The sequence below is a fragment of the Pseudophryne corroboree genome, chromosome 12, assembly GCF_028390025.1.
Source record: "Pseudophryne corroboree isolate aPseCor3 chromosome 12, aPseCor3.hap2, whole genome shotgun sequence".
NCBI classification, from domain to species: domain Eukaryota; kingdom Metazoa; phylum Chordata; class Amphibia; order Anura; family Myobatrachidae; genus Pseudophryne; species Pseudophryne corroboree.
Genome location: NC_086455.1, coordinates 175,766,346 through 175,792,948, shown reverse-complemented (window position 1 = coordinate 175,792,948; position 26,603 = coordinate 175,766,346).

Sequence of the window (26,603 nt, the reverse complement as noted above, 5' to 3'; positions counted from 1 at the left end):
CACTCAGAGGCATGTGTGTGCTCCCCATAACAGAGGGGTACAGTAGTGTGATGAATGCTATGAGTATGACCGGTGTACCGGAAGCTGTGCCACACTCAGAGGTATGTCTGTGCTCCCCATAACAGAGGGGTACAGTAGTGTGATGAATCCTATGACCGGTGTACCGGAAGCTGTGCCGCACTCAGAGGTATGTGTGTGCTCCCCATAACAGAGGGGTACAGTAGTGTGATGAATGCTATGACCGGTGTACCGGAAGCTGTGCCGCACTCAGAGGTATGTGTGTGCTCCCCATAACAGAGGGATACAGTAGTGTGATGAATGCTATGACCGGTGTACCGGAAGCTGTGCCGCACTCAGAGGTATGTGTGTGCTCCCCATAACAGAGGGGTACAGTAGTGTGATGAATGCTATGACCGGTGTACCGGAAGCTGTGCCGCACTCAGAGGTATGTGTGTGCTCCCCATAACAGAGGGGTACAGTAGTGTGATGACTCCTATGAGTGTGACCGGTGTACCGGAAGCTGTGCCGCACTCAGAGGTATGTGTGTGCTCCCCATAACAGAGGGGTACAGTAGTGTGATGAATGCTATGACCGGTGTACCGGAAGCTGTGCCGCACTCAGAGGTATGTGTGTGCTCCCCATAACAGAGGGGTACAGTAGTGTGATGACTCCTATGAGTGTGACCGGTGTACCGGAAGCTGTGCCGCACTCAGAGGTATGTGTGTGCTCCCCATAACAGAGGGGTACAGTAGTGTGATGAATCCTATGAGTATGACCGGTGTACCGGAAGCTGTGCCGCACTCAGAGGTATGTGTGTGCTCCCCATAACAGAGGGGTACAGTAGTGTGATGACTCCTATGAGTGTGACCGGTGTACCGGAAGCTGTGCCGCACTCAGAGGTATGTGTGTGCTCCCCATAACAGAGGGGTACAGTAGTGTGATGAATTCTATGAGTGTGATCGATGTACCGGAAGCTGTGCCGCACTCAGAGGTATGTGTGTGCTCCCCATAACAGAGGGGTACAGTAGTGTGATGAATGCTATGACCGGTGTACCGGAAGCTGTGCCGCACTCAGAGGTATGCGTGTGCTCCCCATAACAGAGGGGTACAGTAGTGTGATGAATGCTATGAGTATGACCGGTGTACCGGAAGCTGTGCTGCACTCAGAGGTATGTGTGTGCTCCCCATAACAGAGGGGTACAGTAGTGTGATGAATGCTATGACCGGGGTACCGGAAGCTGTGCCGCACTCAGAGGTATGTGTGTGCTCCCCATAACAGAGGGGTACAGTAGTGTGATGAATGCTATGAGTGTAATCGGTGTACCGGAAGCTGTGCCGCACTCAGAGGTATGTGTGTGCTCCCCATAACAGAGGGATACAGTAGTGTGATGAATGCTATGACCGGTGTACCGGAAGCTGTGCCGCACTCAGAGGTATGTGTGTGCTCCCCATAACAGAGGGGTACAGTAGTGTGATGAATCCTATGAGTAAGACCGGTGTACCGGAAGCTGTGCCGCACTCAGAGGTATGTGTGTGCTCCCCATAACAGAGGGGTACAGTAGTTTGATGAATGCTATGACCGGTGTACCGGAAGCTGTGCCGCACTCAGAGGTATGTGTGTGCTCCCCATAACAGAGGGGTACAGTAGTGTGATGAATCCTATGAGTATGACCGGTGTACCGGAAGCTGTGCTGCACTCAGAGGTATGCGTGTGCTCCCCATAACAGAGGGGTACAGTAGTGTGATGAATGCTATGAGTATGACCGGTGTACCGGAAGCTGTGCTGCACTCAGAGGTATGTGTGTGCTCCCCATAACAGAGGGGTACAGTAGTGTGATGAATGCTATGACCGGTGTACCGGAAGCTGTGCTGCACTCAGAGGTATGTGTGTGCTCCCCATAACAGAGGGGTACAGTAGTGTGATGAATGCTATGACCGGTGTACCGGAAGCTGTGCTGCACTCAGAGGTATGTGTGTGCTCCCCATAACAGAGGGGTACAGTAGTGTGATGAATGCTATGACCGGTGTACCGGAAGCTGTGCCGCACTCAGAGGTATGTGTGTGCTCCCCATAACAGAGGGGTACAGTAGTGTGATGAATGCTATGACCGGTGTACCGGAAGCTGTGCTGCACTCAGAGGTATGTGTGTGCTCCCCATAACAGAGGGATACAGTAGTGTGATGAATGCTATGACCGGTGTACCGGAAGCTGTGCCGCACTCAGAGGTATGTGTGTGCTCCCCATAACAGAGGGGTACAGTAGTGTGATGAATCCTATGAGTATGACCGGTGTACCGGAAGCTGTGCCGCACTCAGAGGTATGTGTGTGCTCCCCATAACAGAGGGGTACAGTAGTGTGATGAATGCTATGACCGGTGTACCGGAAGCTGTGCCGCACTCAGAGGTATGCGTGTGCTCCCCATAACAGAGGGGTACAGTAGTGTGATGAATGCTATGAGTATGACCGGTGTACCGGAAGCTGTGCTGCACTCAGAGGTATGTGTGTGCTCCCCATAACAGAGGGGTACAGTAGTGTGATGAATGCTATGAGTATGACCGGTGTACCGGAAGCTGTGCCGCACTCAGAGGTATGTGTGTGCTCCCCATAACAGAGGGGTACAGTAGTGTGATGAATGCTATGAGTATGACCGGTGTACCGGAAGCTGTGCTGCACTCAGAGGTATGTGTGTGCTCCCCATAACAGAGGGGTACAGTAGTGTGATGAATGCTATGAGTGCAACCGGTGTACCGGAAGCTGTGCCGCACTTAGAGGTATGTGTGTGCTCCCCATAACAGAGGGGTACAGTAGTGTGATGAATGCTATGAGTATGACCGGTGTACCGGAAGCTGTGCTGCACTCAGAGGTATGTGTGTGCTCCCCATAACAGAGGGGTACAGTAGTGTGATGAATGCTATGAGTGTAACCGGTGTACCGGAAGCTGTGCCGCACTTAGAGGTATGTGTGTGCTCCCCATAACAGAGGGGTACAGTAGTGTGATGAATGCTATGAGTATGACCGGTGTACCGGAAGCTGTGCTGCACTCAGAGGTATGTGTGTGCTCCCCATAACAGAGGGGTACAGTAGTGTGATGAATGCTATGACCGGGGTACCGGAAGCTGTGCCGCACTCAGAGGTATGTGTGTGCTCCCCATAACAGAGGGGTACAGTAGTGTGATGAATGCTATGAGTGTAATCGGTGTACCGGAAGCTGTGCCGCACTCAGAGGTATGTGTGTGCTCCCCATAACAGAGGGGTACAGTAGTGTGATGAATGCTATGAGTATGACCGGTGTACCGGAAGCTGTGCTGCACTCAGAGGTATGTGTGTGCTCCCCATAACAGAGGGGTACAGTAGTGTGATGAATGCTATGACCGGTGTACCGGAAGCTGTGCTGCACTCAGAGGTATGTGTGTGCTCCCCATAACAGAGGGGTACAGTAGTGTGATGAATGCTATGAGTATGACCGGTGTACCGGAAGCTGTGTCGCACTCAGAGGTATGTGTGTGCTCCCCATAACAGAGGGGTACAGTAGTGTGATGAATCCTATGACCGGTGTACCGGAAGCTGTGCTGCACTCAGAGGTATGTGTGTGCTCCCCATAACAGAGGGGTACAGTAGTGTGATGAATGCTATGACCGGTGTATCGGAAGCTGTGCCGCACTCAGAGGTATGTGTGTGCTCCCCATAATAGAGGGATACAGTAGTGTGATGAATGCTATGACCGGTGTACCGGAAGCTGTGCCGCACTCAGAGGTATGTGTGTGCTCCCCATAACAGAGGGGTACAGTAGTGTGATGAATCCTATGAGTATGACCGGTGTACCGGAAGCTGTGTCGCACTCAGAGGTATGTGTGTGCTCCCCATAACAGAGGGGTACAGTAGTGTGATGAATGCTATGAGTATGACCGGTGTACCGGAAGCTGTGCCGCACTCAGAGGCATGTGTGTGCTCCCCATAACAGAGGGGTACAGTAGTGTGATGAATGCTATGAGTATGACCGGTGTACCGGAAGCTGTGCCACACTCAGAGGTATGTCTGTGCTCCCCATAACAGAGGGGTACAGTAGTGTGATGAATCCTATGACCGGTGTACCGGAAGCTGTGCCGCACTCAGAGGTATGTGTGTGCTCCCCATAACAGAGGGGTACAGTAGTGTGATGAATGCTATGACCGGTGTACCGGAAGCTGTGCCGCACTCAGAGGTATGTGTGTGCTCCCCATAACAGAGGGATACAGTAGTGTGATGAATGCTATGACCGGTGTACCGGAAGCTGTGCCGCACTCAGAGGTATGTGTGTGCTCCCCATAACAGAGGGGTACAGTAGTGTGATGAATGCTATGACCGGTGTACCGGAAGCTGTGCCGCACTCAGAGGTATGTGTGTGCTCCCCATAACAGAGGGGTACAGTAGTGTGATGACTCCTATGAGTGTGACCGGTGTACCGGAAGCTGTGCCGCACTCAGAGGTATGTGTGTGCTCCCCATAACAGAGGGGTACAGTAGTGTGATGAATCCTATGAGTATGACCGGTGTACCGGAAGCTGTGCCGCACTCAGAGGTATGTGTGTGCTCCCCATAACAGAGGGGTACAGTAGTGTGATGACTCCTATGAGTGTGACCGGTGTACCGGAAGCTGTGCCGCACTCAGAGGTATGTGTGTGCTCCCCATAACAGAGGGGTACAGTAGTGTGATGAATTCTATGAGTGTGATCGATGTACCGGAAGCTGTGCCGCACTCAGAGGTATGTGTGTGCTCCCCATAACAGAGGGGTACAGTAGTGTGATGAATGCTATGACCGGTGTACCGGAAGCTGTGCCGCACTCAGAGGTATGCGTGTGCTCCCCATAACAGAGGGGTACAGTAGTGTGATGAATGCTATGAGTATGACCGGTGTACCGGAAGCTGTGCTGCACTCAGAGGTATGTGTGTGCTCCCCATAACAGAGGGGTACAGTAGTGTGATGAATGCTATGACCGGGGTACCGGAAGCTGTGCCGCACTCAGAGGTATGTGTGTGCTCCCCATAACAGAGGGGTACAGTAGTGTGATGAATGCTATGAGTGTAATCGGTGTACCGGAAGCTGTGCCGCACTCAGAGGTATGTGTGTGCTCCCCATAACAGAGGGATACAGTAGTGTGATGAATGCTATGACCGGTGTACCGGAAGCTGTGCCGCACTCAGAGGTATGTGTGTGCTCCCCATAACAGAGGGGTACAGTAGTGTGATGAATCCTATGAGTAAGACCAGTGTACCGGAAGCTGTGCCGCACTCAGAGGTATGTGTGTGCTCCCCATAACAGAGGGGTACAGTAGTTTGATGAATGCTATGACCGGTGTACCGGAAGCTGTGCCGCACTCAGAGGTATGTGTGTGCTCCCCATAACAGAGGGGTACAGTAGTGTGATGAATCCTATGAGTATGACCGGTGTACCGGAAGCTGTGCTGCACTCAGAGGTATGCGTGTGCTCCCCATAACAGAGGGGTACAGTAGTGTGATGAATGCTATGAGTATGACCGGTGTACCGGAAGCTGTGCTGCACTCAGAGGTATGTGTGTGCTCCCCATAACAGAGGGGTACAGTAGTGTGATGAATGCTATGACCGGTGTACCGGAAGCTGTGCTGCACTCAGAGGTATGTGTGTGCTCCCCATAACAGAGGGGTACAGTAGTGTGATGAATGCTATGACCGGTGTACCGGAAGCTGTGCTGCACTCAGAGGTATGTGTGTGCTCCCCATAACAGAGGGGTACAGTAGTGTGATGAATGCTATGACCGGTGTACCGGAAGCTGTGCCGCACTCAGAGGTATGTGTGTGCTCCCCATAACAGAGGGGTACAGTAGTGTGATGAATGCTATGACCGGTGTACCGGAAGCTGTGCTGCACTCAGAGGTATGTGTGTGCTCCCCATAACAGAGGGATACAGTAGTGTGATGAATGCTATGACCGGTGTACCGGAAGCTGTGCCGCACTCAGAGGTATGTGTGTGCTCCCCATAACAGAGGGGTACAGTAGTGTGATGAATCCTATGAGTATGACCGGTGTACCGGAAGCTGTGCCGCACTCAGAGGTATGTGTGTGCTCCCCATAACAGAGGGGTACAGTAGTGTGATGAATGCTATGACCGGTGTACCGGAAGCTGTGCCGCACTCAGAGGTATGCGTGTGCTCCCCATAACAGAGGGGTACAGTAGTGTGATGAATGCTATGAGTATGACCGGTGTACCGGAAGCTGTGCTGCACTCAGAGGTATGTGTGTGCTCCCCATAACAGAGGGGTACAGTAGTGTGATGAATGCTATGAGTATGACCGGTGTACCGGAAGCTGTGCCGCACTCAGAGGTATGTGTGTGCTCCCCATAACAGAGGGGTACAGTAGTGTGATGAATGCTATGAGTATGACCGGTGTACCGGAAGCTGTGCTGCACTCAGAGGTATGTGTGTGCTCCCCATAACAGAGGGGTACAGTAGTGTGATGAATGCTATGAGTGCAACCGGTGTACCGGAAGCTGTGCCGCACTTAGAGGTATGTGTGTGCTCCCCATAACAGAGGGGTACAGTAGTGTGATGAATGCTATGAGTATGACCGGTGTACCGGAAGCTGTGCTGCACTCAGAGGTATGTGTGTGCTCCCCATAACAGAGGGGTACAGTAGTGTGATGAATGCTATGAGTGTAACCGGTGTACCGGAAGCTGTGCCGCACTTAGAGGTATGTGTGTGCTCCCCATAACAGAGGGGTACAGTAGTGTGATGAATGCTATGAGTATGACCGGTGTACCGGAAGCTGTGCTGCACTCAGAGGTATGTGTGTGCTCCCATAACAGAGGGGTACAGTAGTGTGATGAATGCTATGACCGGGGTACCGGAAGCTGTGCCGCACTCAGAGGTATGTGTGTGCTCCCCATAACAGAGGGGTACAGTAGTGTGATGAATGCTATGAGTGTAATCGGTGTACCGGAAGCTGTGCCGCACTCAGAGGTATGTGTGTGCTCCCCATAACAGAGGGGTACAGTAGTGTGATGAATGCTATGAGTATGACCGGTGTACCGGAAGCTGTGCTGCACTCAGAGGTATGTGTGTGCTCCCCATAACAGAGGGGTACAGTAGTGTGATGAATGCTATGACCGGTGTACCGGAAGCTGTGCTGCACTCAGAGGTATGTGTGTGCTCCCCATAACAGAGGGGTACAGTAGTGTGATGAATGCTATGAGTATGACCGGTGTACCGGAAGCTGTGTCGCACTCAGAGGTATGTGTGTGCTCCCCATAACAGAGGGGTACAGTAGTGTGATGAATGCTATGACCGGTGTACCGGAAGCTGTGCTGCACTCAGAGGTATGTGTGTGCTCCCCATAACAGAGGGGTACAGTAGTGTGATGAATGCTATGAGTATGACCGGTGTACCGGAAGCTGTGTCGCACTCAGAGGTATGTGTGTGCTCCCCATAACAGAGGGGTACAGTAGTGTGATGAATCCTATGACCGGTGTACCGGAAGCTGTGCTGCACTCAGAGGTATGTGTGTGCTCCCCATAACAGAGGGGTACAGTAGTGTGATGAATGCTATGAGTATGACCGGTGTACCGGAAGCTGTGCCGCACCTCAGAGGTATGTGTGTGCTCCCCATAACAGAGGGATACAGTAGTGTGATGAATGCTATGAGTATGACCGGTGTACCGGAAGCTGTGTCGCACTCAGAGGTATGTGTGTGCTCCCCATAACAGAGGGGTACAGTAGTGTGATGAATGCTATGAGTATGACCGGTGTACCGGAAGCTGTGCTGCACTCAGAGGTATGTGTGTGCTCCCCATAACAGAGGGGTACAGTAGTGTGATGAATGCTATGACCGGTGTACCGGAAGCTGTGCCGCACTCAGAGGTATGTGTGTGCTCCCCATAACAGAGGGGTACAGTAGTGTGATGAATGCTATGACCGGTGTACCGGAAGCTGTGCTGCACTCAGAGGTATGTGTGTGCTCCCCATAACAGAGGGGTACAGTAGTGTGATGAATGCTATGACCGGTGTACCGGAAGCTGTGCCGCACTCAGAGGTATGTGTGTGCTCCCCATAACAGAGGGATACAGTAGTGTGATGAATGCTATGAGTATGACCGGTGTACCGGAAGCTGTGTCGCACTCAGAGGTATGTGTGTGCTCCCCATAACAGAGGGGTACAGTAGTGTGATGAATGCTATGAGTATGACCGGTGTACCGGAAGCTGTGCTGCACTCAGAGGTATGTGTGTGCTCCCCATAACAGAGGGTGTGACCGGGGAGAATAACCAGCCACACGTGTAATGGCGGTCATGGCACTGAAGGGGTTAACCCCTAGTGCCCGGCGCCATTATGGGGACAATGGGCGCTTGGCGCCAATTTTAAATGTATAGGGCGCTAGGCGCCAGATGATTAAAATGTTTACAAATGTAATATATATATTGTGCTGTGAGGCACTACAGTGCCTGGGTATGTGGAGCCTGTGCAGGGCACAGGCTCAGTGTATATTTAAAGGGAACAACGTGTTTAAGTGAAATGTATTTAAAGGAAAAATGCAGTTTCTACAGCTGTCTGAATGATCATCTCCTGTCAGTAGGAAGTGGCATGATAATGGCCCTGTCCTAGCAGAGAGGTGTGAATGACAAAACCTTTTGATGTGTAAGTTCCTTAGAGAAAGATGTTAATCACGGGGGATCACCTTATCCCATATGTAAAGTAGTTCTGGGCTTGGAACCTGTTTCATGTAACTGATTTAATTGATATACGAACCCTGAATGGCAGATGCAGGAAGGAAGACTGTTAGTTGTGTTGCAGCCTTTCCTGTTGTAATCCCAAACACTGGGTTTGCATGGAGATGTGAATGAGACAGAAACATTTGTATTTTGAAGCTATGTGATAAATTTATCAATAGTGAATGTTAATCTGATACCAAACGTTGTCTGGGTGACAGGAAGGAGGATATTGTTTTATTGTACTTATCTCCTTTTGAAATGTAATTTATTTATTGCTATTTTGTAAGATATCCTGAGTGGATAGAAAGGGCTCAGGGAGGACATGACCCCCTGTTGTACTGTGTGGAAAATTGACCTAAAAAGGAGGCCTGCATGCCTTCAGAGGGTATTGTACCATCTTCATTCTGCTGGAACATCTTGCTGCATGCTGTTGCCCCTAGCAATAGGGAAGAGTCTTTTTTAAGACTATTATTGGGCAAATAAACATCATCTGCCTCAAGAAGATTGCTTCATCTTGTGACCTACAGGGTTATGCCAAACATAGCCCCGTCCTCCGGCTGTCCAGGGAAGCACCTAACGTCTCCAAGGTCCGCCTTCCGCCAGCTACCGGTAGAGGCCTAGCAAGTGGCTAGTGGGGATTCGTCAACACCACACAGGTGGTGGTAAGGCAGTGTGTCGGCACATACAGAGCAGAACCGTGGTTCCAAACGCCACGGCAGGTTAGGAGTTTGGTGGTGGCAGCATAAACCCGCCCACAGCGCAGTGGGTGGAGTCAGTAACAGGCGGTTACTGACGGTAAGCGGAAATCCCCTATGTCCCAAACCTTCCATTCTGTGCACTGGGAACGGGATGCGGAAGTGGTGAGTGCTTTCGTACGGAACCGTCCGGTCACAGAGGGGTACAGTAGTGTGATGAATGCTATGAGTATGACTGGTGTACCGGAAGTTGTGCCGCACTCAGAGGTATGTGTGTGCTCCCCATAACAGAGGGGTACAGTAGTGTGATGAATGCTATGACCGGTGTACTGGAAGCTGTGCTGCACTCAGAGGTATGTGTGTGCTCCCCATAACAGAGGGGTACAGTAGTGTGATGAATGCTATGACCGGTGTACTGGAAGCTGTGCTGCACTCAGAGGTATGTGTGTGCTCCCCATAACAGAGGGGTACAGTAGTGTGATGAATGCTATGACCGGTGTACTGGAAGCTGTGCTGCACTCAGAGGTATGTGTGTGCTCCCCATAACAGAGGGGTACAGTAGTGTGATGACTCCTAGGAGTATGACCGGTGTACCGGAAGCTGTGCCGCACTCAGAGGTATGTGTGTGCTCCCCATAACAGAGGGGTACAGTAGTGTGATGAATGCTATGAGTATGACCGGTGTATCGGAAGCTGTGCTGCACTCAGAGGTATGTGTGTGCTCCCCATAACAGAGGGGTACAGTAGTGTGATGAATGCTATGACCGGTGTACCGGAAGCTGTGCTGCACTCAGAGGTATGTGTGTGCTCCCCATAACAGAGGGGTACAGTAGTGTGATGAATGCTATGAGTATGACCGGTGTATCGGAAGCTGTGCTGCACTCAGAGGTATGTGTGTGCTCCCCATAACAGAGGGGTACAGTAGTGTGATGAATGCTATGACCGGTGTACCGGAAGCTGTGCTGCACTCAGAGGTATGTGTGTGCTCCCCATAACAGAGGGGTACAGTAGTGTGTGATGAATGCTATGAGTATGACCGGTGTACCGGAAGCTGTGCCGCACTCAGAGGTATGTGTGTGCTCCCCATAACAGAGGGGTACAGTAGTGTGATGAATGCTATGAGTATGACCGGGGTACCGGAAGCTGTGCTGCACTCAGAGGTATGTGTGTGCTCCCCATAACAGAGGGGTACAGTAGTGTGATGAATGCTATGAGTATGACCGGTGTACCGGAAGCTGTGCTGCACTCAGAGGTATGTGTGTGCTCCCCATAACAGAGGGGTACAGTAGTGTGATGAATGCTATGACCGGTGTACCGGAAGCTGTGCTGCACTCAGAGGTATGTGTGTGCTCCCCATAACAGAGGGGTACAGTAGTGTGATGAATGCTATGAGTATGACCGGTGTACCGGAAGCTGTGCTGCACTCAGAGGTATGTGTGTGCTCCCCATAACAGAGGGGTACAGTAGTGTGATGAATGCTATGAGTATGACCGGTGTATCGGAAGCTGTGCTGCACTCAGAGGTATGTGTGTGCTCCCCATAACAGAGGGGTACAGTAGTGTGATGAATGCTATGAGTATGACCGGTGTACCGGAAGCTGTGCCGCACTCAGAGCTATGTGTGTTCTCCCCATAACAGAGGGGTACAGTAGTGTGATGAATGCTATGAGTATGACCGGTGTACCGGAAGCTGTGCCGCACTCAGAGGTATGTGTGTGCTCCCCATAACAGAGGGGTACAGTAGTGTGATGAATGCTATGACCGGTGTACCGGAAGCTGTGCTGCACTCAGAGGTATGTGTGTGCTCCCCATAACAGAGGGGTACAGTAGTGTGATGAATGCTATGAGTATGACCGGTGTACCGGAAGCTGTGCTGCACTCAGAGGTATGTGTGTGCTCCCCATAACAGAGGGGTACAGTAGTGTGATGAATGCTATGAGTATGACCGGTGTATCGGAAGCTGTGCTGCACTCAGAGGTATGTGTGTTCTCCCCATAACAGAGGGGTACAGTAGTGTGATGAATGCTATGACCGGTGTACCGGAAGCTGTGCTGCACTCAGAGGTATGTGTGTGCTCCCCATAACAGAGGGGTACAGTAGTGTGATGAATGCTATGAGTATGACCGGTGTACCGGAAGCTGTGCCGCACTCAGAGGTATGTGTGTGCTCCCCATAACAGAGGGGTACAGTAGTGTGATGAATGCTATGAGTATGACCGGTGTACCGGAAGCTGTGCCGCACTCAGAGGTATGTGTGTGCTCCCCATAACAGAGGGGTACAGTAGTGTGATGAATGCTATGAGTATGACCGGTGTATCGGAAGCTGTGCTGCACTCAGAGGTATGTGTGTTCTCCCCATAACAGAGGGGTACAGTAGTGTGATGAATGCTATGACCGGTGTACCGGAAGCTGTGCTGCACTCAGAGGTATGTGTGTGCTGTAAGCAGAGGGTGACGCCTGTACACATCAATGTTTGCAGAGGGACTGGATGTGAAATGCTCCGTGGTATTGTATCACAGATTGGACGTAAGGCCTTTCACCCAGTAGATTTTGTACCATTACAAGAGGCTTGGCTTCATACTACGAGATTGGCAAATGATTGGCACCACCCCAGCTAGTGTCATTGTCTAGACCCGGAGCCACGTCCATGGGTAGGTCAGTGGCCTGAGACACGTGCCATACAGCAGAGTGGATATCTTTATCTACAAATATTACCTCACATGCCTGTAATCTAGTGTGACGTCGCCCTTACACTACATAGCTGTGCGTTGTGCAACCGTGTAGCTGGAGAGGAACAGGATTCTCTGCCATGCTGTGGGGTAAAGTACATGTAGAGGCGATGAGGCGGAATGCAGGCCGGGCGTAAGTGCTCCCATACTGCAAGCACAGAACTAAATACACCCTCTCTGCGAGCATATTGCCCCTGTCCGTATAATAAATTTAATAGCCATCGTCATCATCATCAGGGCGCACTTACACCGGCTCTATCCTTGGTGCAGAAGATCTGGTGGGACACAGGCTGTATTCCTGTATTTCCTCAGTTTCTCTGACTCGCCTGCTGGGAACTCTGCCTGAGCTGCAACATTGGACTCGTTACCACGCAGCTGTGACCCCGCCAGCCTACACGCGCAGTTACACACTGATATGTAGGTCACATGTTATTATTATTATCCTTTATTCATATGGCGCCACAAGGGTTCCGCAGCGCCCAGTTACAGAGAACATAAACACATAAACAAAACAGGAAAACAGTGACTTACAGATGAAGACAATATAGGACAAGTACCGGGTATATACACAGCAGCAGACGACACTGACATAAGTATCAGGTGCGGAAACTGAGGGATTTGATGTCGCTGAATACGGTTTAAGTAAGAGAAGGATAAACACATGATGGCTGAGGACCCTGCTCGTGGGAGCTTACATTCTAGGGGAGGGGCACGTTGGTATGTAGGTCACATGTTGGTATGTTGGCTAAATGTTGGCATGCAGGTCACGTGTGTATGAGGGTTACATGTTGGTATATAGGTCACATGTTATCATGCAGGTCACATGTTTGAAGGTTACATGTTGGCACGTAGGTCACATGTTGGTATGTTTAGTCACATGTTGGTATGTAGATTACATAATCAGCTGAACAAAATGTATAATTTTTCCTAGAAAACATTCCAGTCCTAGAGTAAAGGCTGTAAAAGTGGAATAATCTGGAAATGTTCTATAAAATCCTTTGATGTAACCACTATAAAGTTTACAGCATTTTATAAAAATATATTCCCCCCCCCCTTAAAATAAGTTTATTGGTTCTTTCTTAAGATCGTAAAATGTTTTTAAAGTCATTGTCTCTTCAGAGGGGAAAATCCCCTCACTTTTATTATGCGGCACTGACTGATACAATCAATAAAACTACTGCAGTACGAGGATTATTCAGTGATCTCCTCACATGCTGGGGCCGCTCAGTACGGGGGTTATTCAGAGATCTCCTCACATGCTGGGGCCGCTCAGTATGGGGGTTATTCAGAGATCTCCTCACATGCTGGGGCCGCTCAGTACGAGGTTATTCAGAGATCTCCTCACATGCTGGGGCCTCTCAGTACGAGGGTTATTCAGAGATCTCCTCACATGCTGGTGCCCCTCAGTACGGGGGTTATTCAAAGCTCTCCTCACATGCTGGTGCTGCTCAGTACGATGTTATTCAGAGATCTCCTCACATGCTGGGACTGCTCAGTACAGGTGTTATTCAGAGATCTCCTCACATGCTGGGGCCACTCAGTACGAGGTTATTCAGAGATGTCCTCACATGCTGGGGCCTCTCAGTACGAGGTTATTCAGAGATCTCCTCACATGCTGGTGCCGCTCAGTTCGGGGGTTATTCTGAAATCTCCTCACATGCTGGTGCCGCTCAGTACGGGGGTTATTCAGAAATCTCCTCACATGCTGGTGCCGCTCAGTACAGGGGTTATTCAGAGATCTCCTCACATGCTGGGGCCGCTTAGTACGTGGGTTATTCAGAGATCTCCTCACATGCTGGGGCCGCTCAGTACGGGGGTTATTCAGAGATCTCCTCACATGCTGGTGCCGCTCAGTACTGGGGTTATTCAGAGATCTCCTCACATGCTGGTGCCGCTCAGTACGGGAGTTATTCAGAGATCTCCTCACATGCTGGGGCCGCTCAGTACGAGGTTATTCAGAGATCTCCTCACATGCTGGGGCCGCTCAGTACGGGGGTTATTCAGAGATCTCCTCACATGCTGGTGCCGCTCAGTACTGGGGTTATTCAGAGATCTCCTCACATGCTGGGGCCGCTCAGTACGAGGTTATTCAGAGATCTCCTCACATGCTGGTGCCGCTCAGTACGGGGGTTATTCAGAGATCTCACATGCTGGTGCCGCTCAGTACGGGAGTTTTTCAGAGATCTCCTCACATGCTGGGGCCGCTCAGTACGAGGTTATTCAGAGATCTCCTCACATGCTGGGGCCGCTCAGTACGGGGGTTATTCTGAGATCTCCTCACATGCTGGGGCCGCTCAGTACAGGGGTTATTCAGAGATCTCCTCACATGCTGGTGCCGCTCAGTACTGGGGTTATTCAGAGATCTCCTCACATGCTGGGGCCGCTCAGTACGAGGTTATTCAGAGATCTCATCACATGCTGGTGCCGCTCAGTACGGGGGTTATTCAGAGATCTCACATGCTGGTGCCGCTCAGTACGGGAGTTATTCAGAGATCTCCTCACATGCTGGGGCCGCTAAGTACGAGGTTATTCAGAGATCTCCTCACATGCTGGGGCCGCTCAGTACGGGGGTTATTCAGAGATCTCCTCACATGCTGGGGCCGCTCAGTACGGGGGTTATTCAGAGATTTCCTCACATGCTGTTGCCGCTCAGTACAGGGGTTATTCAGAGATCTCCTCACATGCTGGTGCCGCTCAGTACAGGAGTTATTCAGAGATCTCCTCACATGCTGGTGCCGCTCAGTACGGGGGTTATTCAGAGATCTCCTCACATGCTGGTGCCGCTCAGTACGATGTTATTCAGAGATCTCCTCACATGCTGGGACTGCTCAGTACAGGGGTTATTCAGAGATCTCCTCACATGCTGGTGCCACTCAGTGCGGGTGTTATTCCGAGATCTCCAGTCCTCACATGCTGAGGCCGGTCAGTACGGGGATTATTCAGAGATCTCCTCACATGCTGGTGCCGCTCACTACTGGGGTTATTCAGAGATCTCACATGCTGGTGCCACTCAGTACGGGGGTTATTCAGAGATCTCCTCACATGCTGGTGCCACTCAGTGCGGGTGTTATTCCGAGATCTCATGTCCTCACATGCTGAGTCCGGTCAGTACGGGAATTATTCAGAGATCTCCTCACATGCTGGTGCCACTCAGTGCGGGTGTTATTCCGAGATCTCCAGTCCTCACATGCTGAGGCCGGTCAGTACGGGGATTATTCAGAGATCTCCTCACATGCTGGGGCCGCTCAGTACGGGGGTTATTCAGAGATCTCCTCACATGCTGGTGCCGCTCAGTACGGGGGTTATTCAGAGATCTCCTCACATGCTGGTGCCGCTCAGTACGGGGTTTAGTCAGAGCTCTCCTCACATGCTGGTGCCGCTCAGTACGGGGGTTATTCAGAGATCTGCTCACATGCTGGGAGCGCTCAGTTCGGGTATTATTCAGAGATCTCACATGCTGTTGCCGCTCAATACAGGGGTTATTCAGAGATCTCCTCACATGCTGGGGCCGCTCAGTACGGGGGTTATTCAGAGATCTCCTCACATGCTGGGGCCGCACAGTACGGGGGTTATTCAGAGATCTCCTCACATGCTGGTGCCGCTCAGTACGGGGGTTATTCAGAGATCTCCTCACATGCTGGTGCCACTCAGTACGATGTTATTCAGAGATCTCCTCACATGCTGGTGCCACTCAGTACGATGTTATTCAGAGATCTCCTCACATGCTGGGGCCGCTCAGTACGGGGGTTATTCAGAGATCTCCTCACATGCTGGGGCTGCTCAGTACGGGGTTTAGTCGGAGATCTCCTCACATGCTGGTGCCGCTCAGTACGGGGGTTATTCAGAGATCTGCTCACATGCTGGTGCCACTCAGTACGGGGGTTATTCAGAGATCTCCTCACATGCTGGTGCCGCTCAGTACGGGGGTTATTCAGAGATCTCACATGCTGGTGCCGCTCAGTACGGGAGTTATTCAGAGATCTCCTCACATGCTGGTGCCGCTCAGTTCGGGGGTTATTCTGAAATCTCCTCACATGCTGGTGCCGCTCAGTACGGGGGTTATTCAGAAATCTCCTCACATGCTGGTGCCGCTCAGTACAGGGGTTATTCAGAGATCTCCTCACATGCTGGGGCCGCTCAGTACGGGGGTTATTCAGAGATCTCCTCACATGCTGGGGCCGCTCAGTACAGGGGTTATTCAGAGATCTCCTCACATGCTGGTGCCGCTCAGTACTGGGGTTATTCAGAGATCTCCTCACATGCTGGGGCCGCTCAGTACGAGGTTATTCAGAGATCTCATCACATGCTGGTGCCGCTCAGTACGGGGGTTATTCAGAGATCTCACATGCTGGTGCCGCTCAGTACTGGGGTTATTCAGAGATCTCCTCACATGCTGGGGCCGCTCAGTACGAGGTTATTCAGAGATCTCCTCACATGCTGTTGCCGCTCAGTACAGGGGTTATTCAGAGATCTCCTCACATGCTGGTGCCGCTCAGTACTGGAGTTATTCAGAGATCTCCTCACATGCTGGTGCCGCTCAGTACGGGGGTTATTCAGAGATCTCCTCACATGCTGGTGCCGCTCAGTACGATGTTATTCAGAGATCTCCTCACATGCTGGGACTGCTCAGTACAGGTGTTATTCAGAGATCTCCTCACATGCTGGTGCCACTCAGTGCGGGTGTTATTCCGAGATCTCCAGTCCTCACATGCTGAGGCCGGTCAGTACGGGGATTATTCAGAGATCTCCTCACATGCTGGTGCCGCTCAGTACTGGGGTTATTCAGAGATCTCCTCACATGCTGGTGCCACTCAGTACGGGGGTTATTAAGAGATCTCCTCACATGCTGGTGCCACTCAGTGCGGGTGTTATTCCGAGATCTCCTGTCCTCACATGCTGAGTCCGGTCAGTACGGGAATTATTCAGAGATCTCCTCACATGCTGGTGCCACTCAGTGCGGGTGTTATTCCGAGATCTCCAGTCCTCACATGCTGAGGCCGGTCAGTACGGGGATTATTCAGAGATCTCCTCACATGCTGGTGCCGCTCACTACTGGGGTTATTCAGAGATCTCACATGCTGGTGCCACTCAGTACGGGGGTTATTCAGAGATCTCCTCACATGCTGGTGCCACTCAGTGCGGGTGTTATTCCGAGATCTCATGTCCTCACATGCTGAGTCCGGTCAGTACGGGAATTATTCAGAGATCTCCTCACATGCTGGTGCCACTCAGTGCGGGTGTTATTCCGAGATCTCCAGTCCTCACATGCTGAGGCCGGTCAGTACGGGGATTATTCAGAGATCTCCTCACATGCTGGGGCCGCTCAGTACGGGGGTTATTCAGAGATCTCCTCACATGCTGGTGCCGCTCAGTACGGGAGTTATTCAGAGATCTCCTCACATGCTGGTGCCGCTCAGTACGGGGTTTAGTCAGAGCTCTCCTCACATGCTGGTGCCGCTCAGTACGGGGGTTATTCAGAGATCTGCTCACATGCTGGGAGCGCTCAGTTCGGGTATTATTCAGAGATCTCACATGCTGTTGCCGCTCAATACAGGGGTTATTCAGAGATCTCCTCACATGCTGGGGCCGCTCAGTACGGGGGTTATTCAGAGATCTCCTCACATGCTGGGGCCGCACAGTACGGGGGTTATTCAGAGATCTCCTCACATGCTGGTGCCGCTCAGTACGGGGGTTATTCAGAGATCTCCTCACATGCTGGTGCCACTCAGTACGATGTTATTCAGAGATCTCCTCACATGCTGGTGCCACTCAGTACGATGTTATTCAGAGATCTCCTCACATGCTGGGGCCGCTCAGTACGGGGGTTATTCAGAGATCTCCTCACATGCTGGGGCTGCTCAGTACGGGGTTTAGTCGGAGATCTCCTCACATGCTGGTGCCGCTCAGTACGGGGGTTATTCAGAGATCTGCTCACATGCTGGTGCCACTCAGTACGGGGGTTATTCAGAGATCTCCTCACATGCTGGTGCCGCTCAGTACGGGGGTTATTCAGAGATCTCACATGCTGGTGCCGCTCAGTACGGGAGTTATTCAGAGATCTCCTCACATGCTGGTGCCGCTCAGTTCGGGGGTTATTCTGAAATCTCCTCACATGCTGGTGCCGCTCAGAAAGGGGGTTATTCAGAAATCTCCTCACATGCTGGTGCCGCTCAGTACAGGGGTTATTCAGAGATCTCCTCACATGCTGGGGCCGCTCAGTACGGGGGTTATTCAGAGATCTCCTCACATGCTGGGGCCGCTCAGTACAGGGGTTATTCAGAGATCTCCTCACATGCTGGTGCCGCTCAGTACTGGGGTTATTCAGAGATCTCCTCACATGCTGGGGCCGCTCAGTACGAGGTTATTCAGAGATCTCATCACATGCTGGTGCCGCTCAGTACGGGGGTTATTCAGAGATCTCACATGCTGGTGCCGCTCAGTACTGGGGTTATTCAGAGATCTCCTCACATGATGGGGCCGCTCAGTACGAGGTTATTCAGAGATCTCCTCACATGCTGTTGCCGCTCAGTACAGGGGTTATTCAGAGATCTCCTCACATGCTGGTGCCGCTCAGTACTGGAGTTATTCAGAGATCTCCTCACATGCTGGTGCCGCTCAGTACGGGGGTTATTCAGAGATCTCCTCACATGCTGGTGCCGCTCAGTACGATGTTATTCAGAGATCTCCTCACATGCTGGGACTGCTCAGTACAGGTGTTATTCAGAGATCTCCTCACATGCTGGTGCCACTCAGTGCGGGTGTTATTCCGAGATCTCCAGTCCTCACATGCTGAGGCCGGTCAGTACGGGGATTATTCAGAGATCTCCTCACATGCTGGTGCCGCTCAGTACTGGGGTTATTCAGAGATCTCCACACATGCTGGTGCCACTCAGTACGGGGGTTATTAAGAGATCTCCTCACATGCTGGTGCCACTCAGTGCGGGTGTTATTCCGAGATCTCCTGTCCTCACATGCTGAGTCCGGTCAGTACGGGAATTATTCAGAGATCTCCTCACATGCTGGTGCCACTCAGTGCGGGTGTTATGCCGAGATCTCCAGTCCTCACATGCTGAGGCCGGTCAGTACGGGGATTATTCAGAGATCTCCTCACATGCTGGGGCCGCTCAGTACGGGGGTTATTCAGAGATCTCCTCACATGCTGTTGCCGCTCAGTACAGGGGTTATTCAGAGATCTCCTCACATGCTGGTGCCGCTCAGTACTGGAGTTATTCAGAGATCTCCTCACATGCTGGTGCCGCTCAGTACGGGGGTTATTCAGAGATCTCCTCACATGCTGGTGCCGCTCAGTACGATGTTATTCAGAGATCTCCTCACATGCTGGGACTGCTCAGTACAGGTGTTATTCAGAGATCTCCTCACATGCTGGTGCCACTCAGTGCGGGTGTTATTCCGAGATCTCCAGTCCTCACATGCTGAGGCCGGTCAGTACGGGGATTATTCAGAGATCTCCTCACATGCTGGTGCCGCTCAGTACTGGGGTTATTCAGAGATCTCCTCACATGCTGGTGCCACTCAGTACGGGGGTTATTAAGAGATCTCCTCACATGCTGGTGCCACTCAGTGCGGGTGTTATTCCGAGATCTCCTGTCCTCACATGCTGAGTCCGGTCAGTACGGGAATTATTCAGAGATCTCCTCACATGCTGGTGCCACTCAGTGCGGGTGTTATTCCGAGATCTCCAGTCCTCACATGCTGAGGCCGGTCAGTACGGGGATTATTCAGAGATCTCCTCACATGCTGGGGCCGCTCAGTACGGGGGTTATTCAGAGATCTCCTCAGATGCTGGTGCCGCTCAGTACGGGGGTTATTCAGAGATCTCCTCACATGCTGGTGCCGCTCAGTACGGGGTTTAGTCAGAGCTCTCCTCACATGCTGGTGCCGCTCAGTACGGGGGTTATTCAGAGATCTGCTCACATGCTGGGAGCGCTCAGTTCGGGTATTATTCAGAGATCTCACATGCTGTTGCCGCTCAGTACGGGGGTTATTCAGAGATCTCCTCACATGCTGGTGCCACTCAGTACGATGTTATTCAGAGATCTCCTCACATGCTGGTGCCACTCAGTACGATGTTATTCAGAGATCTCCCCACATGCTGGGGCCGCTCAGTACGGGGGTTATTCAGAGATCTCCTCACATGCTGGGGCCGCTCAGAACGGGGTTTAGTCGGAGATCTCCTCACATGCTGGTGCCGCTCAGTACGGGGGTTATTCAGAGATCTGCTCACATGCTGGTGCCACTCAGTACGGGGGTTATTCAGAGATCTCCTCACATGCTGGTACCACTCATTGCGGGTATTATTCCGAGATCTCCAGTCCTCACATGCTGAGGCCGGTCAGTACGGGGATTATTTAGAGATCTCCTCACATGCTGGTGCCGCTCAGTACTGGGGTTATTCAGAGATCTCCTCACTTGCTGGTGCCACTCAGTATGGGGGTTATTCAGAGATCTCCTCACATTCTGGGGCCACTCAGTACGCGCGTTATTCAGAGATCTCCTCACATGCTGGGGCTGCTCAGTACAGGGATTATTCAGAGATCTCCTCACATGCTGGTGCCGCTCAGTGCAGGGGTTATTCAGAGATCTCACATGCTGGTGCCACTCAGTACGGGGGTTATTCAGAGATCTCCTCACATGCTGGTGCCGCTTAGTACGGGGGTTATTCAGAGATCTCCTCACATGCTGTTGCCGCTCAGTACGGGGGTTATTCAGAGATCTCCTCACATACTGGTACCGCTCAGTACGGGAGTTATTCAGAGATCTCCTCACATGCTGGTGCCGCTCATTACAGGTGTTATTCAGAGATCTCTTCACATGCTGGTGCCGCTCAGTACAGGTGTTATTCAGAGATCTCCTCACATGCTGGTGCCGCTCAGTACGGGGATTATTCAGAGATCTCCTCACATGCTGGGAGCGCTCAGTTCGGGGATTATTCAGAGATCTCAAATGCTGGGGCCACTCAGTACGGGGGTTATTCAGAGATCTCCTCACATGCTGGTGCCACTCAGTACGGGGTTATTCAGAGATCTCCTCACATGCTGGGAGCGCTCAGTACGGGGGTTATTCAGAGATCTCCTCACATGCTGGGGCCGCTCAGTACGGGGGTTATTCAGAGATCTCCTCACATGCTGGGGCCTCTCAGTACAGGGGTTATTCAGAGATCTCCTCACATGCTGGTGCCGCTCAGTACGGGGTTTATTCCGAAATCTCCTCACATGCTGGGGCTGCTCAGTACGGGGGTTATTCAGAGATCTCCTCACATGCTGGGAGCGCTCAGTTCGGGTATTATTCAGAGATCTCCTCACATGCTGGTGCCCCTCAGTACGGGGGTTATTCAGAGATCTCCTCACATGCTGGTGCCGCTCAGTACGGGGTTTAGTCAGAGATCTCCTCACATGCTGGTGCCGCTCAGTATGGGGGTTATTCAGAGATCTCCTCACATGCTGGTGCCACTCAGTACGGGTGTTATTCAGAGATCTCCTCACATGCTGGTGCCACTCAGTACGATGTTATTCAGAGATCTCCTCACATGCTGGGACTGCTCAGTACAGGTGTTATTGAGATCTCCTCACATGCTGGTGCCACTCAGTGCTGAGATTATTCAGAGATCTCCTCACATGCTGGTGCCACTCAGTGCGGGTGTTATTTCGAGATCTCCTGTCCTCACATGCTGAGTCCGGTCAGTACGGGAATTATTCAGAGATCTCCTCACATGCTGGGGCCGCTCAGTATGGGGGTTATTCAGAGATCTCCTCACATGCTGCTGCCGCTCAGTACTGGGGTTATTCAGAGATCTCCTCACATGCTGGTGCCACTCAGTACGGGGGTTATTCAGAGATCTCCTCACATGCTGGTGCCGCTCAGTACGGCGGTTATTCATAGATCTCTTCACATGCTGGGAGCGCTCAGTTCGGGTATTATTCAGAGATCTCACATGCTGGTGCCACTCAGTACGGGGGTTATTCAGAGATCTCCTCACATGCTGGTGCCGCTCAGTACGGGGGTTATTCAGAGATCTCCTCACATGCTGGGGCCGCTCAGTACGGGGGTTATCCAGAGATCTCCTCACATGCTGGTGCCCCTCAGTACGGGGGTTATTCAGAGATCTCCTCACATGCTGGGACTGCTCAGTACTGGGGTTATTCAGAGATCTGCTCACATGCTGGTGCCGCTCAGTACGGGGTTTATTCAGAAATCTCCTCACATGCTGGGGCCGCTCAGTACGGGGTTTAGTCAGAGATCTCCTCACATGCTGGTGCCGCTCAGTACGGGGGTTATTCAGAGATCTGCTCACATGCTGGTGCCACTCAGTACGATGTTATTCAGAGATCTCCTCACATGCTGGTGCCGCTCAGTACGGGGGTTATTCAGAGATCTCCTCACATGCTGGTGCCACTCATTGCGGGTATTATTCCGAGATCTCCAGTCCTCACATGTTGAGGCCGGTCAGTACGGGGATTATTCAGAGATCTCCTCACATGCTGGGGCCGCTCAGTACGGGGGTTATTCAGAGATCTCCTCACATGCTGGTGCCGCTCAGTACGGGGGTTATTCAGAGATCTCCTCACATGCTGGTGCCACTCAGTGCGGGAGTTATTCAGAGAACTGCTCACATGCTGGTGCCGCTCAGTACGGGGGTTATTCAGAGATCTCACATGCTGGTGCCCCTCAGTACGGGGGTTATTCAGAGATCTCCTCACATGCTGGGGCCGCTCAGTACGGGGGTTATTCAGAGATCTCCTCACATGCTGGGGCCGCTCATTACGGGGGTTATTCAGAGATCTCCTCACATGCTGGGTCCGCTCAGTACGGGGGTTATTCAGAGATCTCCTCACATGCTGGTGCCACTCAGTACGCGCGTTATTCAGAGATCTCCTGACATGCTGGTGCCACTCAGTGCGGGAGTTATTCAGAGAACTGCTCACATGCTGGTGCCGCTCAGTACGGGGGTTATTCAGAGATCTCACATGCTGGTGCCCCTCAGTACGGGGGTTATTCAGAGATCTCCTCACATGCTGGGGCCACTCAGTACGCGCGTTATTCAGAGATCTCCTCACATGCTGGGGCCGCTCAGTACGGGGGTCATTCAGAGATCTCCTCACATGCTGGGACTGCTCAGTACGGGGGTTATTCAGAGATCTCCTCACATGCTGGGGCCGCTCAGTACGTGGGTTATGCACAGATCTCACATGCTGGTGCCGCTCAGTACGGGGTTTATTCAGAGATCTCCTCACATGCTGGTGCCGCTCAGTACGGGGGTTATTCAGAGATCTCCTCACATGCTGGGGCCGCTCAGTATGGGAGTTATTCAGAGACCTCCTCACATGCTGGTGCCGCTCAGTTCGGGGGTTATTCAGAGATCTCCTCACATGCTGGGGCCGCTCAGTACGGGGGTTATTCAGAGATCTCCTCACATGCTGGTGCCGCTCAGTACGGGGGTTATTCACAGATCTCCTCACATGCTGGTACCGCTCAGTCTGGGGGTTATTCAGAGATCTCCTCACATGCTGGGACTGCTCAGTACGGGGGTTATTCAGAGATCTCCTCACATGCTGGGGCCGCTCAGTACGGGGGTTATTCAGACATCTCCTCACATGCTGGGGCCGCTCAGTACGGGGGTTATTCAGACATCTCCTCACATGCTGGGGCCACGCAGTATGAGTCAAGGTCGCCCCACATGTGTGTGATGCCACCCCGTGATACGTTTGCAATTTAGTTGACATGGATTAGACTTTGACCCCTGCCTGAGCAGGCTGGCCGTGCTGCAGGCGGGCCGTCACCATTTTTTCTTCATAGTGGCTGCACGTGCCATCAGCAGCTGCCCCGAAAATGCTCCCGACATGCCCTTGTTTTGCCCACCACGACCCCGCAACGCCAAAACGCAACCCTGGAACTTCCGCCACTGTCAATCACTATGGATGCAACCGTATAGTGAAGGGTTGCACACGCAGTGTGGCAGGTGCACGTGCGCAGACCCTCTGGATGCAGCTGCGGTATACAGACGTGCGGCTGCGTCCAAATTTTAATAGAACCCTATGTACATAGATACTATCAAACAGGACATTTATTATCGCGTTATATGTACTACATCCACTTTTATCATTCACATAAGAGGAGGCAGGCTAGAAAAGAATATGATTTCCAAATATATTTATTACTGGTTATTTATATAGCGCACACATATTCCGCAGCGCTTCACAGGGAATATTTGTACATTCATATCAGTCCCTGCCCCAGTGAGCTTGCAATCTATATTCCCTACCACTTGTACATACACACATTCACGCTAGGGTTAGTTTTTGTTGGGAGCCACTTAACCTAACCATATATTTTTGGATAATGGGAGTAAACCCACCCAAGTACGGGGAGACTATACAAACTCCACACAGTTAGGGCCATGGTGGGAATGGAACCCATTAATTCAGTGCTGTTAGCCAGTAATGCTAACCACTACGCCATCCGTGTTGGTTGGGTGCCGGAAACTGGCAGTTGGGACACCTGTGCTCTAGCATCATTTTCCAAAGGTCCAACAAAAGTAAATAACCTGTAACTAAATAGTAAACCGTCTTGTGTGGTCAGCAGGACTGCACAGGAGCTCCGGCTGCACTCAGGGCCCATCACAGGTACGGGCCCCTTATGGAGCTCCTTTCCCTGCGAACGCTCCATCATACATCCCCGCGTAAGAACTGCATATCGCGATGTGATTCTGGGTAGTAGTAACATCGCGCCCACATGACAGTGCATATGCAAGTCTTGATAAATGGGCTCCTGTCACACACGCTCCCCACTCAGAACTTATTCCAAGTCCGGCAGTCGTGACGTTGGAGTCTTTTGCAACTTATCCTAACAATAAAACATATCAGTCTGCCACCACCAAGGGGATTCTGGGAAATAATGCTTCCCACACCAGCCCCTTTGGTTCCGCTCAACCTATATATGCTTTAAATATCAGCAGCTTGTACATCTTAAGACTATAGGTCTAAGAACACAGAATATCAGAACTAGAAAATAAATTAGGATTTCATTTTAAGAATAACTTCAGAGTTTACAGTTCAGACAATTTCAAAGAAAATAAAAAAAAGAATTAAAGGAAACCCAGAGTCCTATCACCAGTAAGTTGTGTCATGATACAGTTATGATAAACCCAGAGTCCTATCACCAGTAAGTTGTGTCATGATACAGTTACGATAAACCCAGAGTCCTATCACCAGTAAGTTGTGTCATGATACAGTTACGATAAACCCAGAGTCCTATCACCAGTAAGTTGTGTCATGATACAGTTACGATAAACCCAGAGTCCTATCACCAGTAAGTTGTGTCATGATACAGTTACGAGAAACCCAGAGTCCTATCACCAGTAAGTTGTGTCATGATACAGTTACGAGAAACCCAGAGTCCTATCACCACGTAAGGTGTGTCATGATACAGTTACGAGAAACCCAGAGTCCTATCACCAGTAAGTTGTGTCATGATACAGTTACGATAAACCCAGAGTCCTATCACCACGTAAGGTGTGTCATGATACAGTTACGAGAAACCCAAAGTCCTATCACCAGTAAGTTGTATCATGATACAGTTACGATAAACCCAGAGTCCTATCACCAGTAAGTTGTGTCATGATACAGTTACGATAAACCCAGAGTCCTATCACCAGTAAGTTGTGTCATGATACAGTTACGATAAACCCAGAGTCCTATCACCAGTAAGTTGTGTCATGATACAGTTACGAGAAACCCAGAGTCCTATCACCAGTAAGTTGTGTCATGATACAGTTACGATAAACCCAGAGTCCTATCACCAGTAAGTTGTGTCATGATACAGTTACGAGAAACCCAGAGTCCTATCACCACGTAAGGTGTGTCATGATACAGTTACGATAAACCCAAAGTCTTATCACCAGTAAGTTGTATCATGATACAGTTACGATAAACCCAGAGTCCTATCACCAGTAAGTTGTATCATGATACAGTTACGATAAACCCAAAGTCTTATCACCAGTAAGTTGTGTCATGATGCAGTTACGATAAACCCAGAGTCCTATCACCAGTAAGTTGTGTCATGATGCAGTTACGATAAACCCAGAGTCCTATCACCACGTAAGGTGTGTCATGATACAGTTACGATAAACCCAGAGTCCTATCACCAGTAAGTTGTGTCATGATACAGTTACGATAAACCCAGAGTCCTATCACCAGTAAGTTGTATCATGATACAGTTACGAGAAACCCAGAGTCCTATCACCACGTAAGGTGTGTCATGATACAGTTACGAGAAACCCAGAGTCCTATCATTACGTAAGGTGTGTCATGATACAGTTACGAGAAACCCAGAGTCCTATCACCAGTAAGTTGTATCATGATACAGTTACGAGAAACCCAGAGTCCTATCACCAGTAAGTTGTGTCATGATGCAGTTACGAGAAACCCAGAGTCCTATCACCAGTAAGT